The sequence below is a fragment of the Melospiza melodia genome, chromosome 10 (assembly GCF_035770615.1).
Source record: "Melospiza melodia melodia isolate bMelMel2 chromosome 10, bMelMel2.pri, whole genome shotgun sequence".
Lineage (NCBI taxonomy): Eukaryota > Metazoa > Chordata > Aves > Passeriformes > Passerellidae > Melospiza > Melospiza melodia.
The window spans coordinates 19,929,121-19,950,043 of NC_086203.1; positions in this window are offsets into that span (position 1 = coordinate 19,929,121).

Genomic DNA, 20,923 nt, shown 5'->3' on the forward strand with positions numbered 1-20,923 from the left:
GAGAGTCATCACAAGGGTCACTCCAGAATAGTGGGACACTTCTGCCAACTGGCATTTTAATTTTTGTGCCTGGCTCAACTCCTTATGTCAGTACCTGCCTGAAAGAAACAGGTTGGGGTTGCTCCCACACCAGCCCCATGGGTAACTCTGTTACAATAACCCTCGACTGATCTCCTACATTCACAATGTTCAAGGTCGTAGAAATTGAAATGCAGAAAATATCAGCTGTAGAGAAGGAGGATTCTGATTTTCACTCACACCCAAATCTTAACCAAATTCTGCTAAACCAGATCAGAACAGCCTACATCTACACTCAAAATGTTATTTGATCTCATTTCACTGCCTCATCCCAAGTTCTCAAATTTCTACAAGCAAATGTGTGGATTCATTTAGACCTAATATACACTCTTGAGATCACTCTGAGTTTTGATATTTCTTAAACTTGAACATTTTTCTTATTGCCTCTTCATTCTGAATGCAGTAAAGGTGTAAAACTAGCATCATGCTTTATCCTTGAGATTGCCAGTGTCTCTTTCCTCGAAAATTCAGTGTGTAAAGCAGACATCATGAGAAGGATGGTGACAACACCACATTGAGAGAGACAGCAATATTACCACTAACTTACAAGGCTATTCTTATTTGCCCACATAGGCCTGGAGGCACAGCAGTGTTTGAGGACTGGGCAGAGCCACGGGAGCTGCAGCCTGGCCCAGTTTTGTTCTTGCACGCAGCCCTGAGCAGGTCACCTTACCCCTCGCTGGCCCTCCCTCTGCCCAGCTGTGTGCCATGGCTGGGACTGTCTCAGCCATTGCAGCAAGGTGTATCTCCTCAGGCATATTCTGTACCTTGTTCAGTGGAGCCCTACTCTGACCTAAGGTCTCTGAGCACTTCTCTGAGATGTATATTCAACAATAACATGAAACGGATGCTAACCGGTTGTGCAAATACCTCCACTCATTTCCATATTTTAAAATCTTTCCTCCAGAAAACCCACATAATCAACACAGATGCCTGCCTGTAATCATGCAAGGCTGAATTCATAACAGATGATGTTTATGGAGAAGTCTCACTGAAGGAGCTTTGCACAGCTAAGGTTCTTTTATCAGGCACTCCCCAAGCAGCCCCTCTCTCATGCTGTGCTCAGCTAAACAGATACAACAGGGGTTGGAGGGGAATTTCAGCTGGCAGATAGCAACCAACGCTTGAACTCTTTTTTCCAAATCTTCAGATTTCAACAGGGGTTGGAGGGGGATTTTCAGCTGGCAGATAATAATCAACATTGAACCCTTTTTTACAAATCTGTGGACTTCAGAGGTTTGGCACACTGGTCACCAGGAGCTCAGCTTAGCTCCTGACTTCACATCAATCCATACAGGACACAGTGGAGCTCTGCAAGTGTTGCTCAGACCTCTCCAACAGCTGTACCAGAACATGAACTATAATAGAAACTTCTCAGCTATCTGTCGTTAGGCTTTTTCTCTAGGAGGATATGGACCAGGCAAGACAATGCTCCTCTCCATCTCCAAACCCATGAGGGCTGCCCATTTCAATCACAGTCTGCCACTTCTCACATTTGCCAAAAACAGTATCAAGTTAAGGAATGAGTCTTGCCCACAGGATATGGTTCAACATAAAATGGCCATCTGGCAGCCTTTGCTGCATAGTGCTGAATTAAGCTCTAGAGTCTGCATAACTGAGAACTTCTACCAAATTAAAAAAAAAGAGAATTCAGTAGAGGCTGTAGGGAGGACTGGCTGGCCACTGCTGATGGAGCACCTATGTTCCTTGGAAATCAACAAGAGAAAACACTGTGACAGCTCAGACCTACCAAACAGAGCTCTGAAGAAAAACACATCTTGTTTTCAAAGATTTTCCTCTAACAGGCACTGGATGAAGAGAGGAGAAAACCCAACAAAAACCCCAAGCTGTGATGAGAAAGATAAATTCTCAAAAACTGCGACAGACGAGCGGAGCAGATACCAGAGGGAAAATGCCACCAAGATGCGATTAGCCCAGTGAATCAGCACTGGGGACAGTATCTCTGAAACAAACTGCCCTTCCCTTCTGCCCTCCCACACTCTTCTTCCCACCATTGCTAAGTCCTCCCAGCCCACAGCTCACAGCCTGCCAGGGGTCTGGTGCTGTCACTCTGGCTCTGCTGAGGCCAATGGAGGCACTGGGCCCGTGGCTTGGGACAGCTTCCCTCTCCACACAGTTGCTGACACCCACTTCCAACTTACTTCTGACTGCATTTGGAACGATTCCTGAGCTCACACAATTGGAAGGGATTGGGTTGGCATGTAGGGAAAATATATCTTCATGTGAAAGATGAGAATTGTCTTTATCAAAGGAAGACACACAGTTGTTAGGTGATATCCTCATGCATTTTCAGGGTGCACTGCCTATACCAACACAGGTCTCCTCCAGGGGCCCCTGGAAGTGTCTTAAGAAGGAAATAAACCTTCTAGAAGGTTTGTTGACCTCATGACCTTAGGGTGTGGAGGCTTGTGTGAATTAATGTCCTACTCCCTACTCCAGCGATGTGGCCCTGTGCACTGGTCAATGATGGCAACTGAAGACTCACCAAGGTATCTTGAAGCCATCCAGTGTGCCATGGGCTGTGGTTGTTGGCTGGATGAGGAACCTGCACCAGGCTCTGTGAAGCCAGAAGTACACAGGCAGATTGGCTCAGAAAAGTTGTGTGATTCAGCCACAGCCAAGGCAGATCTGCCTCAAGTGCTTTCCATCAGCTGAAGCAAGAGAGGAGAGCAGCATCCAAGTCAAGCAGCACTGGACAGGCTGCTCTCAGTCTTTCCCTGAGAAAGGAAAAAACAACAAAGGGTGTGAAGGAGACTGAGAGAATCCTGCTCTCCCACAGCACTGAGTTCCTTTTCCTAGAGGGAACAAATAACACAGAGCCATAGCAGTGACTGGAGCAGAAGCTGTGAGAGGAAAAATGATCTCCAGAATAACTAATTGTAGTCAAAGAGTGAAGAAACAGGAAGAGGAGTGGCAGGAGGATCCTGTCCTGAGCTGACAGAGGAATTCAGTCAGGTTTTAGCTATTTACAATCCCCCTGCTAATTAACCAGCAGACCTTTCAGTGACTTTTCCCAGCAGTGAGACAGTTCCCATCCTGTGAGCTGCATCACATCACTCCTGTGCTGGCCAGATCAAGTCTCAGTTTCCAGACCAAAGGGGTACCATTTTGGTCTCTCCAAACTCAAGACACAAACCCAGGAACAAAGCCTGGAGCAGAAAAATACTGCAGCTTTGCCAAACCACTGGCAGCAGCTTTACTCTGTGAACGTGAAGCTGGCCTCTATTTGCCAGACTGCAAGGGGGCTGCTTGAGCCCCTGGCAGCGAGTGAGCCCAGTGCCACTAAACACAGCAGCTCTCCCAGGCCTCCTTCTGCTCTGTTCTGGGGCCAGGATCAGCAATATTTCTATGGAAATAAGCCCTAAGAGTTGCTCTGGGTCCAGCAGGAGGAGCTGGCTAAACGCACATTTTTGTCTTAATGTAGGGCCTAAATAAACAATCAAATAAGACCTCAGTTTAAAAAATCCTGTAGTTTAAAGGATTCCCTTAATTCTCAGTATTTCTTTTATTCCCATGGCAACTGATGTGAGTCTGATCTGCAGCCCAAATATTTTCTCCTGCCTCCTTTTCTAGCGTAACTAGAAACATACACAAATTTAATGTTGGCTTGTACAGTCCTTGCAAATACTGTAACACATTTATTCTAAGTAATTGGTGGAAGCACATTGCATTTTTTTAAAAAAACACATCAACTGCGCTGATGCACAAGCAGAACATCTACGTAACTGAGAGACCCAGAGCTACTCAAAGGTTTCCTATCCATCCATCTGAAGGCTGCAGAGCAGGGACTCAGTTCACTCTTACCTTCAGCCCATGGAGAGGCCATTCAGGCAGGCAGGGCTGCACAGACCAGCCCTTGGTTGCCCACACCAACCCAGCAGCAGTCCTGTTACTTCTGCACAATGTCTGCAGAGCCAGCAGAGTTCAGCCAAATGCCATCAACCCCAGGTTTCCTAAAAATCATCCTCCTTTCAGGCCCTGCTGCCACTGCCATGTCATTTTGTCCTTGGTGCCATGGTCTGGTTGACAAGGTGGTGATCAGCCAAAGGTTGGACTCAAATATTAGAGGTTGTTTCCAACTTAAATGATTCAGTGATTTGGCAGGAACAGCAGTTTCTGGTTCCTCTGGTCAGTGAAGGCCAAGTTCAGCCACAATTCACTTGCCATGCAGGAGCTGGGATCAAATGGAAAGACCCTCACTTTAATTACGTGATGTAGAAAACCACTATGTCAACCTTCAGGTCATCCCTTTAGATTTTGTCATCTTCTGGCCAAACTGCCATGCTGAATCCTCTTAAATTCCTACCCCATGGTAATGAGGAGCTTGCAGGATTAGCTTTTTATTTGGCACATCTGCCAATATTTATTTAGCAGAGTTTGAATCACTTTTCAAAGGGTCCATGCTCCTGTCACCAAAATATACATTTCCTGAGACCCTTTAAAAGCTTTGTAAAATATCTTGCTCAGCACCTCCACCCCTTGTGAGAGTTCCACATCCCTTAAACAACAATGGAACAGCTTGTTCCCAAGCTGAGAGCAGCCTCTTCCAGGCACTAGGAGGGAAGTACTGAGGACTTTGCAAAATTGTCAGATATGTGCACCTGCTTATGAGTGGATATTTTGTCCCATATTTTTGTAGTAGAAAAAGAAACCAGAGGTTTTACCTGACAGCTTCTTACAATCCAGCCAGTGTAAGGTATAATACAGTCTTTTTTTCCCTTGCTTCTCAGATCTCAGGAGCGTGTGCCAAAAGACTGTCAACTTGTTAAAAGTACATTAATGCAAATTCCAGAGCTTTCAGTTATGTTTATGCTAATAGAAAGCCTCCCTCTCTGTGACAGGCCCAAGTGAAGAGTCAGTAACAGGAAAATTAATTCCAGCTGTTGAAATTGATTTAAAACTAGCTTATTCATAATAATAATAATAAGGGAGGAAAAAAAAGAATTCCTGAAATAAAAATAAAAAGGGAAATACAGAAAGCACAAAATCATGTTTACTGCATGAAAGCAGAAAGGGTTCTCCTGTTGGGAAGAAATCTTCCAAATTTAATCAAGCCTGGTTAGAAGAAAGCTCTAGCTTGTTATCGGGTTGTAAGTGTAGATTAACATGAAAAGAATTAGCTATGTGCACAGCCTGATTTTGCAAAGGAAACACAAGGGTTTTGTGCACGTATTTTGTTTTATATTCTTTATGTCTAATCCACAGGCAAGGAGACCAAATCCAGGCTGCAGCAGGACAGGTAATATTTTAGATGACAATGGTTGCATACTGAGGACTGCAGAGCTCTGGGTGGGGAGATTAGCTCTCCAGGACTGCTGCATTTATTCAGTGCCTTTACATACATTCATACATTTCTGCTGACTGCAGTTCCGAGTGATTTCCGTGTTTAGACAACCCCAGTCTTGGGATCACATACCCCAACTTTGCTGGGGTTTCAGAGTTCAAATCAAGATCTGGTGCTGAAACTGCTAGCCAGCCTGCCATTTCCAAAATGGTCTCAAGTGTCCAAATCCTTGATATAAATACCCACACTATTTTTATCTGAGTTTTTCTTTTTAATTTCCCATCAGTGATCCTCCTAAGTCCTTGATTGTGTGTATGTGTAGCCCTAAAAGCTGAAGGAACACCGTGCAAAATTCAGTTTAGATGTCTAAGGGGAGGCAGTCTTCAAAAATTTGTTCAGAAATTGACTTTCATTCATTCAACACCTACAGCTGGAACCAGATTTGAAAATCCAAGGCATTTTCATTTAGCCAAGAGAAGAGAGTTTCCAAAGCACTGGCCTCAGACCATTACAATTCTCCCTGAGTATAGGATCTGCCCTTTCCTAAAGAGCACTTCTGAAAGAGATGAGGCCTTATTTAGGGTCCTGCATGGGTGCTAAGCCTTATCTTTGCCATGGGGGCATTATCTGGTCAGGTCCATACTGGTTGTGCTTTTGAGGGGACTGATCCAGAGCTCACTGAAATCAATACAAACCTCTCTATTGGCTCAGCAGTTTTCACATCCAGCTTCAAGGGACAGGCTTGCACTTCAGCATTGAAACAGCCAAATAAACCCCACAGACCCTGTTCTCACTGCCCTCCTCTCTCTGTTCCATTTCCCCACCTCATGTCTCTCTGCATTTGCCTCCATTTCAAACACCACACATTCTTCACAGGGGTGGATGAAGGGGCAGAGCCAAAGAGATGCCAGGACTTCCATGGATCCTAACCAACTTATGACACTGAGAAATTTAGACGTGTGGGTGGATGTGAGGATAAATTGTTGGAGCAATTTCAGCAGGAACGTTTAGAGAAGCCAAGTCAAACCCATAGTTATGCAGGAAGTCAGCAAGGGATGCCAGCCCTAACCCTATAAGGACAGAAATGGGCTGATGAGTTTGCAGGTTTGGAGGTTGCTTTTTTTCAAGGCAGGGGGAAGTGGGAAGGAAGTTTCTCTGGAAATCCTAGAATTTCAGAAATTTGCCTCTTTATTGTCAGCTACAGAGAATTTAGACAAATCCTACAGCATGCCACAGCTCAGTCAAACAATGAAACAGGCAGATTGATTGCTGAAAAGGAGGCACTGCTGGTTCAGAGACTGACAGTGCCCCTGACTCATGCCACCAGAGGAAGGAAAAAGCAACAAGAAGGAAAGCAGGGGCTATTTCCCAGAGTGCACCCCATGACTTCTGCCAGCTCACGCCAGGAAAGAAGGACACTGTACATTTTCAGCAGAAGTGTGGGCAGCTAGAACCATCACTTGAACTTAGAAGGGCCATTCAATATTTACCAAATACAGTTAATCATGTGAGGAAACAAAGCATTGCAGTTTAAATTAAAATCTGATTAAGAAAGGAGAAGGAGGGGATACCATACTTTGCAGGACTGAAAAGTGAGGGCAGTGTGTGGAAGCAGGAAGGATTTTCTCTAAGGGCTGGTATTTCCTTCCATGGCACTCAGTTCTTGCTCACACCATTTTGTGGCACTTGCACACCAGGCTATGCAGGCTCAGGCCATTTGCAAGCAAAACCACCAGTTCTTGCTTCTCTGTTCTAATGCAAATCAGACTTCTACCTGCCTTCAGTTCCTTTGGCCCAAAACCAGCAATGCAAACCCAGGAATTCAAATACCATTAGTTTGGGGAGGGGATGGTGGTGTTTGTTTTTAATAACAATCAGGTTTGGGTTGTTTTTCTCTGTCTTCTGGCTCCTGACTCTTTCAAGCATAACCAAATCACACTTCCAATTACATGGGGAGGTGTGTGGGGGGGTGGAGTTCACACAAACAGAAGGACTAGAAACATGCCTTTGAAGTGACGTTAAAATTATCAAGCAGTTATTTAATTCCCAAAGACCAGACACTAAACAATAAAAAATATCCCTATCCTCACTGGAAAGTCTGGTGCTGCAAATCCCTGCCTCCTACATATTTCTTATCCACATAAAGGGAGTTTGACGTGAGACCTGAGGAAAGACAATCAGGATTTAGCCCTATGACTTAAAGAAGCTGTTATGATCCAAAATCTGTAATACAGAGCAGAACCACAACTCTCTTTTCCCCAAATAAACAGGATTTGCTTGAAGCAGGCAAGAATCCTGTGCTGTAAAAATTCAGGTAGAATTGTGGATAAAAGCCCAGAAGGAATACACACACAAGGAATGTTAGGGGGGCTTCTCTGCCTTGCTTTTGGATGGCTCTTGAGCCCACTGCTCTGGTCAGGATGATGATGATGATGATGGAACACAGGGATTTGAAAACATAGGAAAAAGTAACCATTCCCTCAGCATCTGAAGTGATCCTGCACCTGCTGGGAAGACCAGAACCCTCTGGATCCCCCATGCTCCAGGTTGGAATCAAATTCCCTGTGTGCTGCCCTGCTCCATGTCCTCCTGCAGAAGGCCAGGCTGGCCAAAAAGCTGGAGCATTTCAAGCAGCCCTTACACTGCCCATGCTGATCAGCTGCTTCCCCAAAGCCTCCCGGGCTGTGCAGCACAAATACACCTCCTGCTGGACCCTCTCAAAAAGCTGCAGCTACGGGAGAACGGAGCTGAGCTCTTTTACAAGGCATTAAGTTTCATTTGCAATTACTGGGGATTTTATTGCACTACTGAATATAACAGGTTCCTTAACTGGGCCAGCAGCATTGTACCCATATGCCTTTTTAACAGAGCTTTTCTGTTATTGTTTCCTTATTGGTCTTTTCCCTTTTGCCGCACACAACTGGATTTTACTGGCGTCCAGCTTGTGCAACAGGCCCCAGGTGGCTCCTCCAAGAGCCTTATTTGTTAATTTGATGGCTGAACCAGTGCATGAGGAATGAAAAGTACTGAAATGCAATGCCCAAGATGCTACTTCACAGCAGCAGCAGCAACCCAGGAAATGCTCCCCAGAGTAAGGCTGTGGGTGAAGCAGCTCCTTGTCCAGGCCATCCTTGGAAGCAAGACATCCTTGATAAAACACCTGCTTTTTTCCTGCAACTGACTGTGGCTCCAGGAGGATGGAAAAGAGCTGTAACAAATCACCCTACAAGAGCTAAAATATGCTGCACAGGGATGAAGCTACATCAGGGCAAATAAAAGCTTCAGAACAGCTGCAAGACTTCAGTGCACCTTTGAGACAGACAAGTAAGAAAATGCAACAAGCCACAGCATTTCCATAGAGAACACCATTTTTTGGGCAAAGATTCAGAAAAAAAAATCTTGGTTCAGTCCGACAACTTTCATTCAGAACGCAATGACCAGGTTTACAAAGGAACTCAGCTCAAGTGCTAAGTGAATTCAAGAACTTTGAAAATCTGGTTTCCTGAGCAAGATACCAGCAGCTGATGGCAGAACATGAAGGGTTCTACCATCAGGGCTCACTGTGCCTTTTAAAATAATGCATTTCTATGGTGGATAAGAACTGAAAAGCCTTGTGGAAGGAATACATCTGAAGGAGGGATTAGAACAGAGATAAGCCAACGGAGAAGGAGCTCTACTTGCAGAATTCCATGTCAAGATATTTTTTTTTCTGGAAAAAACATCCCACCCCTCAATAGAAATCTCAATTATCACAAAGAAAATGTGTGTAAGAAAGGACTGATTACATCCCTGACTTGGGGGAAAAGTGGGGAAAGGTTTCTGGTTTTTGTTTGCCGTGACTCTTAAATTGAATGCCTTAATTTACACTTGGAGAAGACTTGAAATAAAAATAGTAAAAACTAAAATTAGATGTTTCAGTTGTTCAGGTCATATGTTACCTGAGCCTTTATGTTTTGTGGTGGGGAGGGCTTGTTTTTGTTTTAAGAATTTTGGGTAGAGACATCACTGTCCTGATTTAGGAGATTACTTGGTTCTGGCTATTTTTCTTGTGCTGAAAAATTCTCCTAAGATGGGAAATCATGGTGAGCTCTGCTTTAGACCCAAGTACAAGGAACAACATTAAAAGGCATCAGCACTCAAGAGTACTTCCTTCTGCTGAAACAGAATCCCAAAACATTTGCTTTGCCAAGAATAAGAGAAAGAATAGAAACAGGATGCTCTTGCTGGGGTTACAAGCCGCCATTAACAAATGCAACCTCCTCAAACGCCAAAAGAGAGCATCTTGTGCAGCTTTACTGACTCAGGGCTGCTTGAGTTGAGCAGAAGATGCATTCCTGATAAACCACAGCAGAGACAAGAAAACTTTACTTCTCCTCAGCACTTCCCCTGCCTTACCTCCTCAAGTTTTCTTCCAATTATGTCACAGATAACAGTGAAACACAGAAAAGGCTGGATCCAGGGAAAACCTGCCCTGATTCATCCCTTCAGCCCTCCCCACAAAACCCCTGATGTAACTCCTCACCTCTCCCCCTCCCCAGAGCCCTGCCAGCATCTCCTCCACTGGCACCCTGGACACTTGAGGCACTGAAAGGTATCTCCACATGCAATTCCACACCAAATCTGAACCCCTCAGTGCTTTCTGGAACACCCAGAGCTATCTGCAGAATCCCTAACAAATACATTAATTGCTTTCAATTTATCAGCCTCAAATCATTCAGTCTAATTACCATTCATCTGGAGTTTGTGTTTTTAATGGTTTATGGGTATTGTTGGTAATCTTTTAATTTCTCATTAAAAACAATATCTTGTACCCACTATGTGTGAAAAGCCCTAATCCGATAAATCAAGCAAGAGTAACACAGTTAAAAGGAAATCAGTGGAACAATATTTGGGTTTATATATTTCTGCCAGTCAATTTGTAATTAAAAGTTGCTACTTTAAAAAACACAGTTGTTGCTGTGAAAGCCATTATCAGTCGGCATTTTCATATGAATACTGCTTTAATTAATTAGCAAAAGTAAATACATTATATATCAAAAACCGCTTTCCCACTGAACCCATGCGTTCCAGAACAAAAGGCTTAATAAACCATACAAAAGAGGGACAAATTAGCTGATCCCACCCTCCCTTTTCAGGTTTAGAGTCTTTTAAAGTTCTCCAAGGTTTTTTTTCACCCCACACTTGCTTTTTTTTTTTTAATACATTGTTTGTTTTTCTTTAGAAGTGGGGGAGAAGATGCTACACAAACACAAAACATGCCATTCAAACTAAATTATTTGGAAATCAGTTTAGCTGGTTCTTAGAAAACAGGAGTGTTTATGATTATTAAAACCCAAATGTAATTACGATCACATACAACACAGTCTCTTTGGAACACATTATTTGCCGAACATTAAGGGGCTGGAGTTTGATTCACAAAAGGAAAAGATGTGTCTGAAAAATTCTTTTGTCTGGGGGCATTCCAGAGACTGGAAACAGCAGAAGAAAATTCTCCATTTTCATCAACAAGCTGGAGAGAAAGTGTGGGTGAGTAGTGTTGTTTCAGACTGAGGCCTATGATAAGAACACCTCGAAACATCAATGGCATCTCTTATCTCACAGGCCTTTAACAAGAAACAAGGGTCCTGCCATCTGACTAGCAAGCAAATCCTTCACCTCATCCGGTCCCTCTCCTGCTGCCAGCAGGCTCCACCTGTGGAAAGGAGCAGAGAGGGACAAGGGGCTCAGCTGGGAGGTGATGGTGGCAAGGGCTGGGCTCCCTGAGACAACAAGCTGGGCAAAGGCAACCCAGGCTGGGACCACTCACACAGGTGCAGAGCCCGACCTGAACAGAGAACTCACTAAGGCTCTGTCTGATGGATAAGAGAGAAAAAAATTAATTACACTTACCTACAGAGCTGGAGTTCACAGCACAGTGATGAACAGCAGCCTCAGTGGGCTGATCCTCACCCCCATTTTAACAGCATAAACAAACAGTTGCGAGCAGGTGAGGCCAATTGCCAGGCTGAAAGTGTTCAAGGGCAGGTTGGGTGGGGCTCTGAGCACGCCAGTCTAGTGCAAGGTGTAACATGGCAGGGCCTTGGGACTAGATTACCTTTAAGGTCCCTTTCAACCCAAATTCTGTGATTCCTTGAAGTCCAAAAGGACTCAGTGGAAAAAAAGGAATTACTCAAGGGACAGTTTTTTCCATGACAGTACTGGAGGTTTTCCACCAAAGCATGCCTCCAAAAATAAAAACCAGCTCTAAGGAGATGTGACTACTGGACCAGCTGATGGTATGGCTGTGTAACAGCCCATGCAAACATCCTATGTGTATGTTTGCTACACATCCTATGTGTTAGCATTTCCCTAACATAGGAAAACCAGGGGTGCACTCATGCAAAAGCAGTTTGCAGTCACCAAGTCCACCCCTCTCCACCAAATTTCCTTTCTCATCAGATATTTCAACACTCCACTCAGTCCTGACTCCTGGTCATCTTCCCACTTGCTCAGCACGCTTCCTGGCAAAGTAGATGGCAAGCAACCTTCCTTCCTGAAGGAATTACTGAATCCTCTTCCTCTAATCTTGGATGTATGAAAGATCTAACAGCCAGTCCCAAACTGCTTTCTTATGCTTTCTCTTCCCTTGTATGCCTAGACTTCAAGTCTTTGGAGAAGGGATAGTTTTTCACTCTGACTCACAGTTTTCAGTGACACACACCCCAACAGGACTCAGAATTAATGCTTCAGGATGCCTCAAGCACTCAGATGATTTGGAAGATTGTCCTCCTGCTCACTCAGTTCCTTTACACCATGACACTGCAACAGCAAAGTTCTTCAGCCTTTTCTGACAGGAAATCTTCACCTTTACACCTGGCTTCTCATCCAAGGGCTTCTGTGCAGCCCTGTGTCCCAACCTCCATCTCTGACCCACCAGCGCTGAGGCACAGTTTGGTGAGACACACACACACACACACACATATCTGCTTCTTTGGAGTCCCAGCATGACCTGACCATCAGAATACTGTCACCTTTCCAGAGAGATGAAAGCCACTCTCAAATCCATCCCTGGCCTCTTGCAAGGGCTGACAGACCAGCCCTGCTATAATCCCACTGCAGTGGCATGACTTCTTGTTGCATTTGGGTGATTACTCACCTGTACAGGTTTCTAGTAGGACTTGTGCCTCAATCTGAGTGAAGTCTCATTAGGAAGGTACCAATAAATCGATTTGTCAGTCAATTTGTCAATAAATCAAGGCAGAATTCCCCCAGCAAAGGGCACATTTGGGCAGAGCCAGGGGGATGAGGCAGCCTGGGGTGGAGTGCCCAGAACAACACCAGTGCTGAGGGATGTTTCAGCACAGAGAAGCGTGTGCCTCATGCACAGGCATTCTTTTCCCTGCACATAACTCCATTGATTTTTATCATTGTTTTATTTGGTTTAGCCACCCATCTGGAGAGTTCTTGCCTCCCCCGGCCCCCATAAATAACCAAACCTAGCTCTAACCAAAGGCAGTTGACAGAATCAGCCCCATTGCCCTTTGGCAGTTCTTCCAGGAATTTTTAGGGTTTTTACCAGTCAGGAAAAGGCTTTGATGCTTTGGAATCAGGATTTTATGAAGATCACTTTGTAGGGTTCAGCCAACTCATGAAGTGTCAAATGTGGGGCACTCTTTCATCTCATCGCTGGATGGAGAAAAGATCCTCCCTCTCACCAGAATGAGGACTGGAGAGGGGGGAAACAGAGACATGAAGGTTCATCCATGGAGGGGAGGGTTTCTTTTCTCTTGATAGAGTCCACCCACCACATTCCCATCATACTGATTGCTGCAGTCCTATCTGTCTGCTCTCCAGGCTACATCAGATAAGAGGAGAACTGCTTGTTCGCTGTGGTTCTGATCCTGGCTCAGGGGCCTCCCAGGCTCCTCCTCAGCCTCCTTCTCCAGCTGCTGCTTCCAATGGCTGCTGCATCGGGAGGGATGCTCTCAGGAAACCTGCCACATGCAAAGAATGAGACAGTAATTGAGAACAGACTAAGGAAACTTCATCTTCCACTTCACACTCATAAACACCCATCTACAAAAGAGAGCAAGAAAATCCCTGTTCTCTCTCAAAATTTATGTGCAAATTCCTATCCAGCCATGCCTGGGCTGTTGAGGGCTTGGCTGCCACTTCCCCCTGAACCAGTCCCACTGTGGATGGCACTCACACACTGATGGGCTGTTTCTGGAGCTTGCAGCTCCACTGCTTTAATAATTGTTCAGAAGCTGCAGACACCAACCAATGTCTATTTGGCAGAACTTAAGGCCTCTGCAATGCTGTAAGCTACACAGCCCCTTCTCATCTAGCAGCTGATATCATCCCACCTGGTTCAGAGCAGCTGAGTTGCACAACAATTGCTTACATCCTCTCCCATGGATGGGCATGGCTGCATTGTCCCAGTGCAAACACAGCTTCTTTGTTTGGGTACTCTGCTCAGAAAGTATTCCTGGGCTGGCTGGCTGGCAAACACAAACACCAGATCCATGTACTGGAAGAAGAGTGAAAACAGCAAGTGGGACATCCTACACCCAGAGCTTCCACTCCTCTTCTGCAAAATAGAAGCCCAAGGCAATGTCAGCAACAGTCCCAAGGGAAATGACAGCAAAAATAACCCTGATGATCTCCTTCATCTTGCTTCACTCATGTTCACAAACAGAGGCCAGTCCAGGGTTCATCAAACTCACGATGCAATGCAAGGCACACAGACAGCCTGAACACTGCTGGCCAGGGGACTCCTGCTGTATCTACTGTATTCTACAGTGCTGCTGAGGCTTCAATGGAGACACCTGGCAGAAAACATTTTACAATGGCCACATGCCTCCAACATGCTGCTTTCCAGGGGCACAACCTCCACCACACCAGAGAACATGAAAGAGCCACTGAAAACAGCCAAGCAGTCTCACAGCCATTTCCCAGCCAACAAAATACCAGTGAGAATCAGTGTGAAATTGCCCTTTGGTGCTGTTGCACAAAACAGGCTTCTATATATTATCTTTTGGGTTTATTATTAAAGGTAGAAGACTCAGGTACTTACAGTGCTGGAGTAGATCTGCCTCCAGTTCCCAGCTCTGTCTATATGACCTTGGAAAAGTCATTCAACTTTTCAATGGCTGAGCTGCTCAAGTGCAAAACAAGGCTTTTTCAGCTTTTGGCTGTCTTGTCTGTTTAGACTGTAAGCTCTTCAGGGCAGGGACTGTCTCCTATTAAACAATCGTAATTCTCAATTAGGGTCTTCTACACATCCAGGGCCCTCACAAAAATGTCATAAAACAAAAGCTTTCTAATAAATTCTGGGGGATTCCAGATTGGGATCCAAAACTGCTCAGTGGTTTTCCCTGCTGAATATGATGCCGAATCCCTTGTTAGTTTGTGTGTGTGAGGGGGGAGGAGGGAGACTATAATTTAAAGAGATTGCATAAAAGACCATTTAAGTCCTTGTGGCTGTATATTTCTTTTAATTAGTTTATGCACAGTGCATTTGCATGGGAAGCTGCACAGCGTGTGGACAGACTTAATTAGGAGAACAATACGTTCCCTCTTAAGATAATGACTTGAGGATTATGAAAATTATTATTCCAGATCCATCCATGGGTCATTCGAGGTTCAGTATCCAACGAACTTTTAAAATGCATTGAGGTCAGCAGTTTGGATACTGTCAGTGAAGTCACTTGATTTTGCTGCTTAAATGATTAATTATGAGCAGCAGCTGCAGGCATCCCCCAAGTTACACAATAGCCCAAGGAGTCACTGCATTTCACATGTGCCATCAGCTTCTCTGGAGAGACAGATGTGCTGAATGGGGCTGAGAGCCACTGCAGAGCACTGCCAGCACATTCTCCTTATGAGCTCTCCCCACTCCCTTGCATCCATCCCTTTGCCTTTATATTCCTGGCTGGGGAGGCGAGAAATTTCCATCTCCTCTCATGAATCTTTGCAGCTGGAGAACCAAGACAATTAGGTGAGAGTTTCAGGACACAGGTCAGCAGCCCACAGCAAGTGTCGCATGTCCCATTTCAGAGCAGAGCACCATAAGCAACTGAGCTGAAGACATCACCTGAGTGCACCTCAGCTTTACCCATAGCTTGGTGGATCTTAAAAAAAGCTTTTTTTCTTTTCTGCCTCTCTCCAGAGTCCAATCAATTTTTCTTACTCTTAGGAAAGCATGATCATCATGACAAAGCATAGGAACATTTCTCTTTGAAAGAGTTTCCACAAGGACCGTGTTTCGGAGCCAACTCAGTTCAAATAATCAGAGCACCCAGCCGGCTCCCCCTCTTCAGAAATGATTGCTGTTGGGTGAACAGACTCCCCACTGCAGCAGGGCACCCTGGAGAGGGGCACACCTCTATCCCAAAACTACAGCTCCAACTGGAAAGGTCTTGGAAACATCTACCCTCAAATCTGGAGCACCAGGTGCAGAACAGACAGCAATCCCACCTTTCACCTTAAAAAGCAAAGCCACATATGCAGTCAAGGAGGACAAGGCAGCTCTTTCCACATCAAAATCCATGACTCATTTAGGAGTCATGGCAATCACACCTTGAGTATCCTTTCCTTCCTCTTGCCCTATAATGATAACACAAGTTTTCCACTCAAATGCAATGACTGTGAATTAAGTCAGGCCCTTTAACAGCAGTGGCAGCAAAACTTGGTGAAACCTTCAAGTGTGGTGTTGTTTTTAGAGCTGAGGAACAGCAGTTCTGGAAGCAGAGAGGACATCAGCTGTACTTCCTCCACTGAAAAACTTTGATTTAGGTTGATCAGAAATTGACATTTCACATCTGGAGGTGAGAGAAAAGTAGATTTGAAGAAAAAAAAAATAAGACAGTTAAGGAAAAGAAATTTCAAAGGATCATTTTGTGGATTTAAAACAACTCAGCCCAGTGATTAAATCCCTCACAGTCTTTGTACATCTTTTCCAAAACTTCAAATCAAGAGAAAGAATGAGATGGCATTTATGGCATTTCTGCACTAACATTGGCAAAGGGAAAAATCCATGACTGGTCTGAACAGCTGCAAATATCCCAGTGCTTTTCCTTGCTACTTTCACTATTTTAAGGCTTCCTGAAGCCACAGTTGGTGCTTAAGGCCAAGTGTGGAGAGTGAATAGCACAGAAAACCCATGGTTTGTACAGCAGGGCACGAGGCTGTGCCCAGGAGAGGACACAGCTCCTGCCACAGCACAGACACCAGGCCAGGGCTCAGCAGCAGCTCCATCCCAGCACATCTATGGCCAGAGGGCCAGCAAGGTCCAGTTACTGTGGAGCAGTGAGGAGAAAACAAAAGCATTATTAATAATAACATGAGGAGAGAACAGCTCCTCAACTCTTCAGGGTCAACAGACAAGATTTGAGAGCGTCACCCCTTACTCAACCTCTGTTGTTGATAACACAGCACCCAAAGCATGCCAGGCACTGTGCAGGGCAAGCAGAGATGTCCCTGCCCCAAAGAGATTGCCATCTAATTCTGATTTTACAGTCATATTTCAAAAGCACAGTGAGATCAAAGCCCTTCTCTCTCCCCCAGGCACTCATTCTCTCTGGTGGAACATATCTTGATTCATAAATCACAGAAGCAGGGATCTCAGTGAGCACTGCCATTCAGGACACAAAAGGAAATGCAGAGATGCCAAAGGTAGTCCTAACATCATGCCAATGCTCAGGAGTAATCTGGGGTGCAGGAGGAGGGGAAACACAGCTTTTTTTTTTTTTTTTCCATTACCAGAGCAGTTTTTTTGTCTGTCTGCAGCACAGACAGCAGCAACAGCACAGGACAATGATCCACGGCACTCTAGGACAAAAAATGTGAAAAAAAAAAAAAAAAAGAAATTAAATGAAACTTCAGGAGCTATCAGGTGAGATGGTCAGAAAATACCTTAAGAATGAAAACAAACATTGGGATAGGGTAGCACTCAATTGGGAAAGGACATTGAATTAGACAAGCAATACCAAAGTCTGCTGCTTTCTGATTCTTCCACAGACAGAACCAGCAGCATCAGGGCACACCTACGCACACAGGAGTAAAGCCAGTTGTCTCCCAAGACCTATCCCCACTGCAATATTCAAGTGTTTCCCCCCTCCACCCCCCCCAAAAAAAATCTGCAATTCAAAAACCAAATTTGCCCCTGAACTGCTTAATCTGCAAGCTCCAGTGATCTGCCTGCAATGGGTGCACAGGCAACAGATGTTCAGACACCAGGCTGGCACCTTGCACCCCTGAAGGTGTGCCTGGGAGCCAGCCAGACAGGATGCACATTGCCTGGGAACATCTGATAAGGCCATGCCCTTCAGAGCCTGCTCAGCAGGGAAGGGGCAGCAGAGAGGCTCAGAAATAACCAGAAGCTTTCTTCTTCTTCTTCCATGAGTCACTCCTGCTTCAAGGAGCTGCAGCTCTGATTATTAACTGGGCTAGTCAGCTAGATATTTAAATGATTCCCAAAAGTCATTAAGAGCCCAATCAGATATGCAGTGCTTGACTCTAGCACAGGAATGCAGAGAGGGAATTATTAGCATAAACTATGCTTTAGAGAAAACCTCCATGTATTTTATATTTCAGGGTACAGGGGAATCTGATTTAACTGAGTTAAAGAGAAGAAAAAGAAGCTTAAGCAATTTAAAGGAGCACATTAAACAAGGAAGGGAGTAAAAAATATTAAATAAAAACATCAGGTACCTCAGGGATTAGGGATAAGAAAATATAATGTCAAAGCACTGCACTCTTCCTCTGTATTCTCTAAGCAACAGGCAGCTCCTTTAGATTTCCCCTGACATTTCAGAGAGAAAATTTACACTCAAAGTCAAAGCACTGCTGAAAGTTGCCTGCCTGATCAGGAGATCTCATAACCCTGCTGTCCTCTGTCCCACACTGAGACCAGAGATGGGAGCTGATGCAAGAAGTGAGGGGAGGGGCAGACACAGAAATCTTACCTTTCTATTTACCTGGCCTCCACTCCAGAGCCATGACACAGACTCTCCCTCAGCAAAATCTCAAAGCCAATCCTCTGTGGAATGGTTTTTACAGGAAATATGGTGTGGCATGAAACCCACTGGGTTTGGTACCAGAAGACAATGCCAGAACAGAAACAACCCCAGAACAGAAACAACCCCAGGGCAGGGGCCGTGCCAGAGACAGGCAGAGGGTGACCTCACTTGTCTGCAGCTTTTCTGCTGGTTTGTAACTCACCTCACATCTCTGTTCACCCCGCCTAGCAGGTAGTTCCTGCCACATCCTGCATGGAATCCAGCTCCTGGGATGGTGAAGTAGCACAGGACTCTGTGCAGGGGCTCATTCAGAGCAATCATGCCCAGTGTGCTGCATTCTTGCTGCTTCAGGTTAAAATCAGAGCCACGACAAGCAAATCTGCAAGACAAAACCTGATTCAGGGCGGTTGGAAAGATGGGCAAAGATTTGACTTTATAACAAAAGGAGATGGGCAAAGATTTGACTTTATAACAAAAGGAGAAAGCAGGTAAAAGTGGTGCTTGCAAAATTTTGTGGGGGATCACCCCTTTAGAAGCAAAGAGCAATCAGCAACTCAGTTCCTTGCCCTGCTTTTCAGCAAAATACTCAATCATTTCTCACAAAAAGTCAGTAAACAGCATAACATGAGGCTGGTCACTGAAACTCTTTATCCATCAGTTCCCCCATCCATACATTGAGACTTAAAGGTTTCACTTTCTTCTTTCCATCAAGGAATGGGAGCTGGCAGATTGAATGCGCTTGTGCCAAAATACCTTTCTTGGAAAGAGACTGCCATAAAGAGGGCAAAACTGTATTGTGACTGTGATTAGAAACCAAAGTCCTCCTGTGCAGTTATTTAATTAAACCATAAATACAAACGGATAAGTGTCTAATGAGCCAGCTCTACACAGTGTATTTATATTCCTCTGAAAAAGAACAATGCTTAAACTGGTTGCAAATAATAGTCCTCTCTCCCAGCCTGGTTTTCCCTGCAATCAGGAATCAGGCTGCACAGTAGTTTGCTGACAAATTGGTTCATGTTATGAAGATAATGAAGGCATCAAATTACTGTGCACTCCTTCCCCCTGGAAGCGGCGAGGCTGCTGCAGGCAGCGTCTGCCAGGGCTTTATTTGTGCCTGCATGTGTGTGTCATTCGTGAGCAGACAAGCCCCAGGGCCTGTCAGCCAAGGCAGGATGGCTCAGCCCCTGCTCCCTGGCACGCTCTGGGGCTGCTCTGACCTGCTCTGTGCGCTTGTCAGCCTGCCAGGGAGGTGACCATGGCAAGGAGCCACAGCCTCTGAGAGGCTTTTCTGCCTCCAGCACCCTCAGAGATGCTCCAGGGTGTTCTCTGAGGGCCTGCATGGGTACCAGAACCATTTAGTGATGCTAAGGCAGCATTTCTCTAGCTCTGGTGCACTCAGCTTTCCAGGAGCAGAGCCTAAAGCAACAGATCCAGCAAAGCATTTAACCAAGGAGCTGAGCAAGGTCATCTCCAGAAAAATATAATAAATAAATAGAAATAGAAATAGAATATAAATAAAATACTTTGGCAGGATCACAGTCCTTCTGGACACTGGCTCTGGAATTTTTTCTACCTCTCTTTCCCCTTCTACCTGCTAAAAGGAGGTTTTAACTCCTTCTTTGTGGAGGTTCCTGGAACTCAGGTAGAGAAGGATAGAAGAGAGGAGAATATTTCCATCCTGAGCTATTATTACGAAATATATAAATAGATTCTGAACAGGTACAATTTCACTAAACTGGATCCAAGCAGCATTTTAAAACCCCTCCAGCCACTATGAGCACCAACAAGCCAAGAAAAAGCTTTTTAGTGATCATAACAAATGTGTCAAGCTTTACCCTGCAATTGATTAACTTTTGGTAACACAAGTTAAGCTTTAAATCTATATTTCATATATAATCAAGCAGCCAAATCGGCCTTTTAATATAGAGCCCAGACCAGCCACTGTGTCTTTATCTCAGAAAGCAGCAGGGCCAACAAAGCTACAGCCAGGGAACTGACAGTTCTTCATTATTATCCTCCCTGATCGTACCCATCTTCTCATCTCCCCTATCAAATTTCTGGGCCTTTTTGATAAAAAATAATTTAAGAGTGCGCTCCACAGGAAGCACACAAAGGTTACGGATTGAGCAATGCCTGGGAACCCCTCTTTAAAAGGTGCAAAGAGAAAAAGGGCCTGGGAATGGGGGTGCACACAGGGATGCCAGGTCAGACCCTCTGGGAGAACTCTCTTCCCTTCCCAGGCACCAGCAGCGCTTTCTGCTGCTGGAACCCAAATGGGCCTTTGGAGTCTCATTGCTTGTTTTCCTCACTCTCTCCCACTCCTGCATTGCAAAGCTTCCCAAAACAGCCACGCTGCTGAGTCAGGCTGAAGAAGACTGATCTTCAATTCTTTCTTATGAAAAAGGACTTGGGTTGGGGCTTGTTCGGAGGGTTCTTTGGTTTCCCCTCCCCCCAAGTATATTCTTCAGCAAAACAGTTTTCTCTGTTGGCTGGGTCTTTCTTTTTCTCTAAACTGCTCACAGAATTTTTCCCCCCC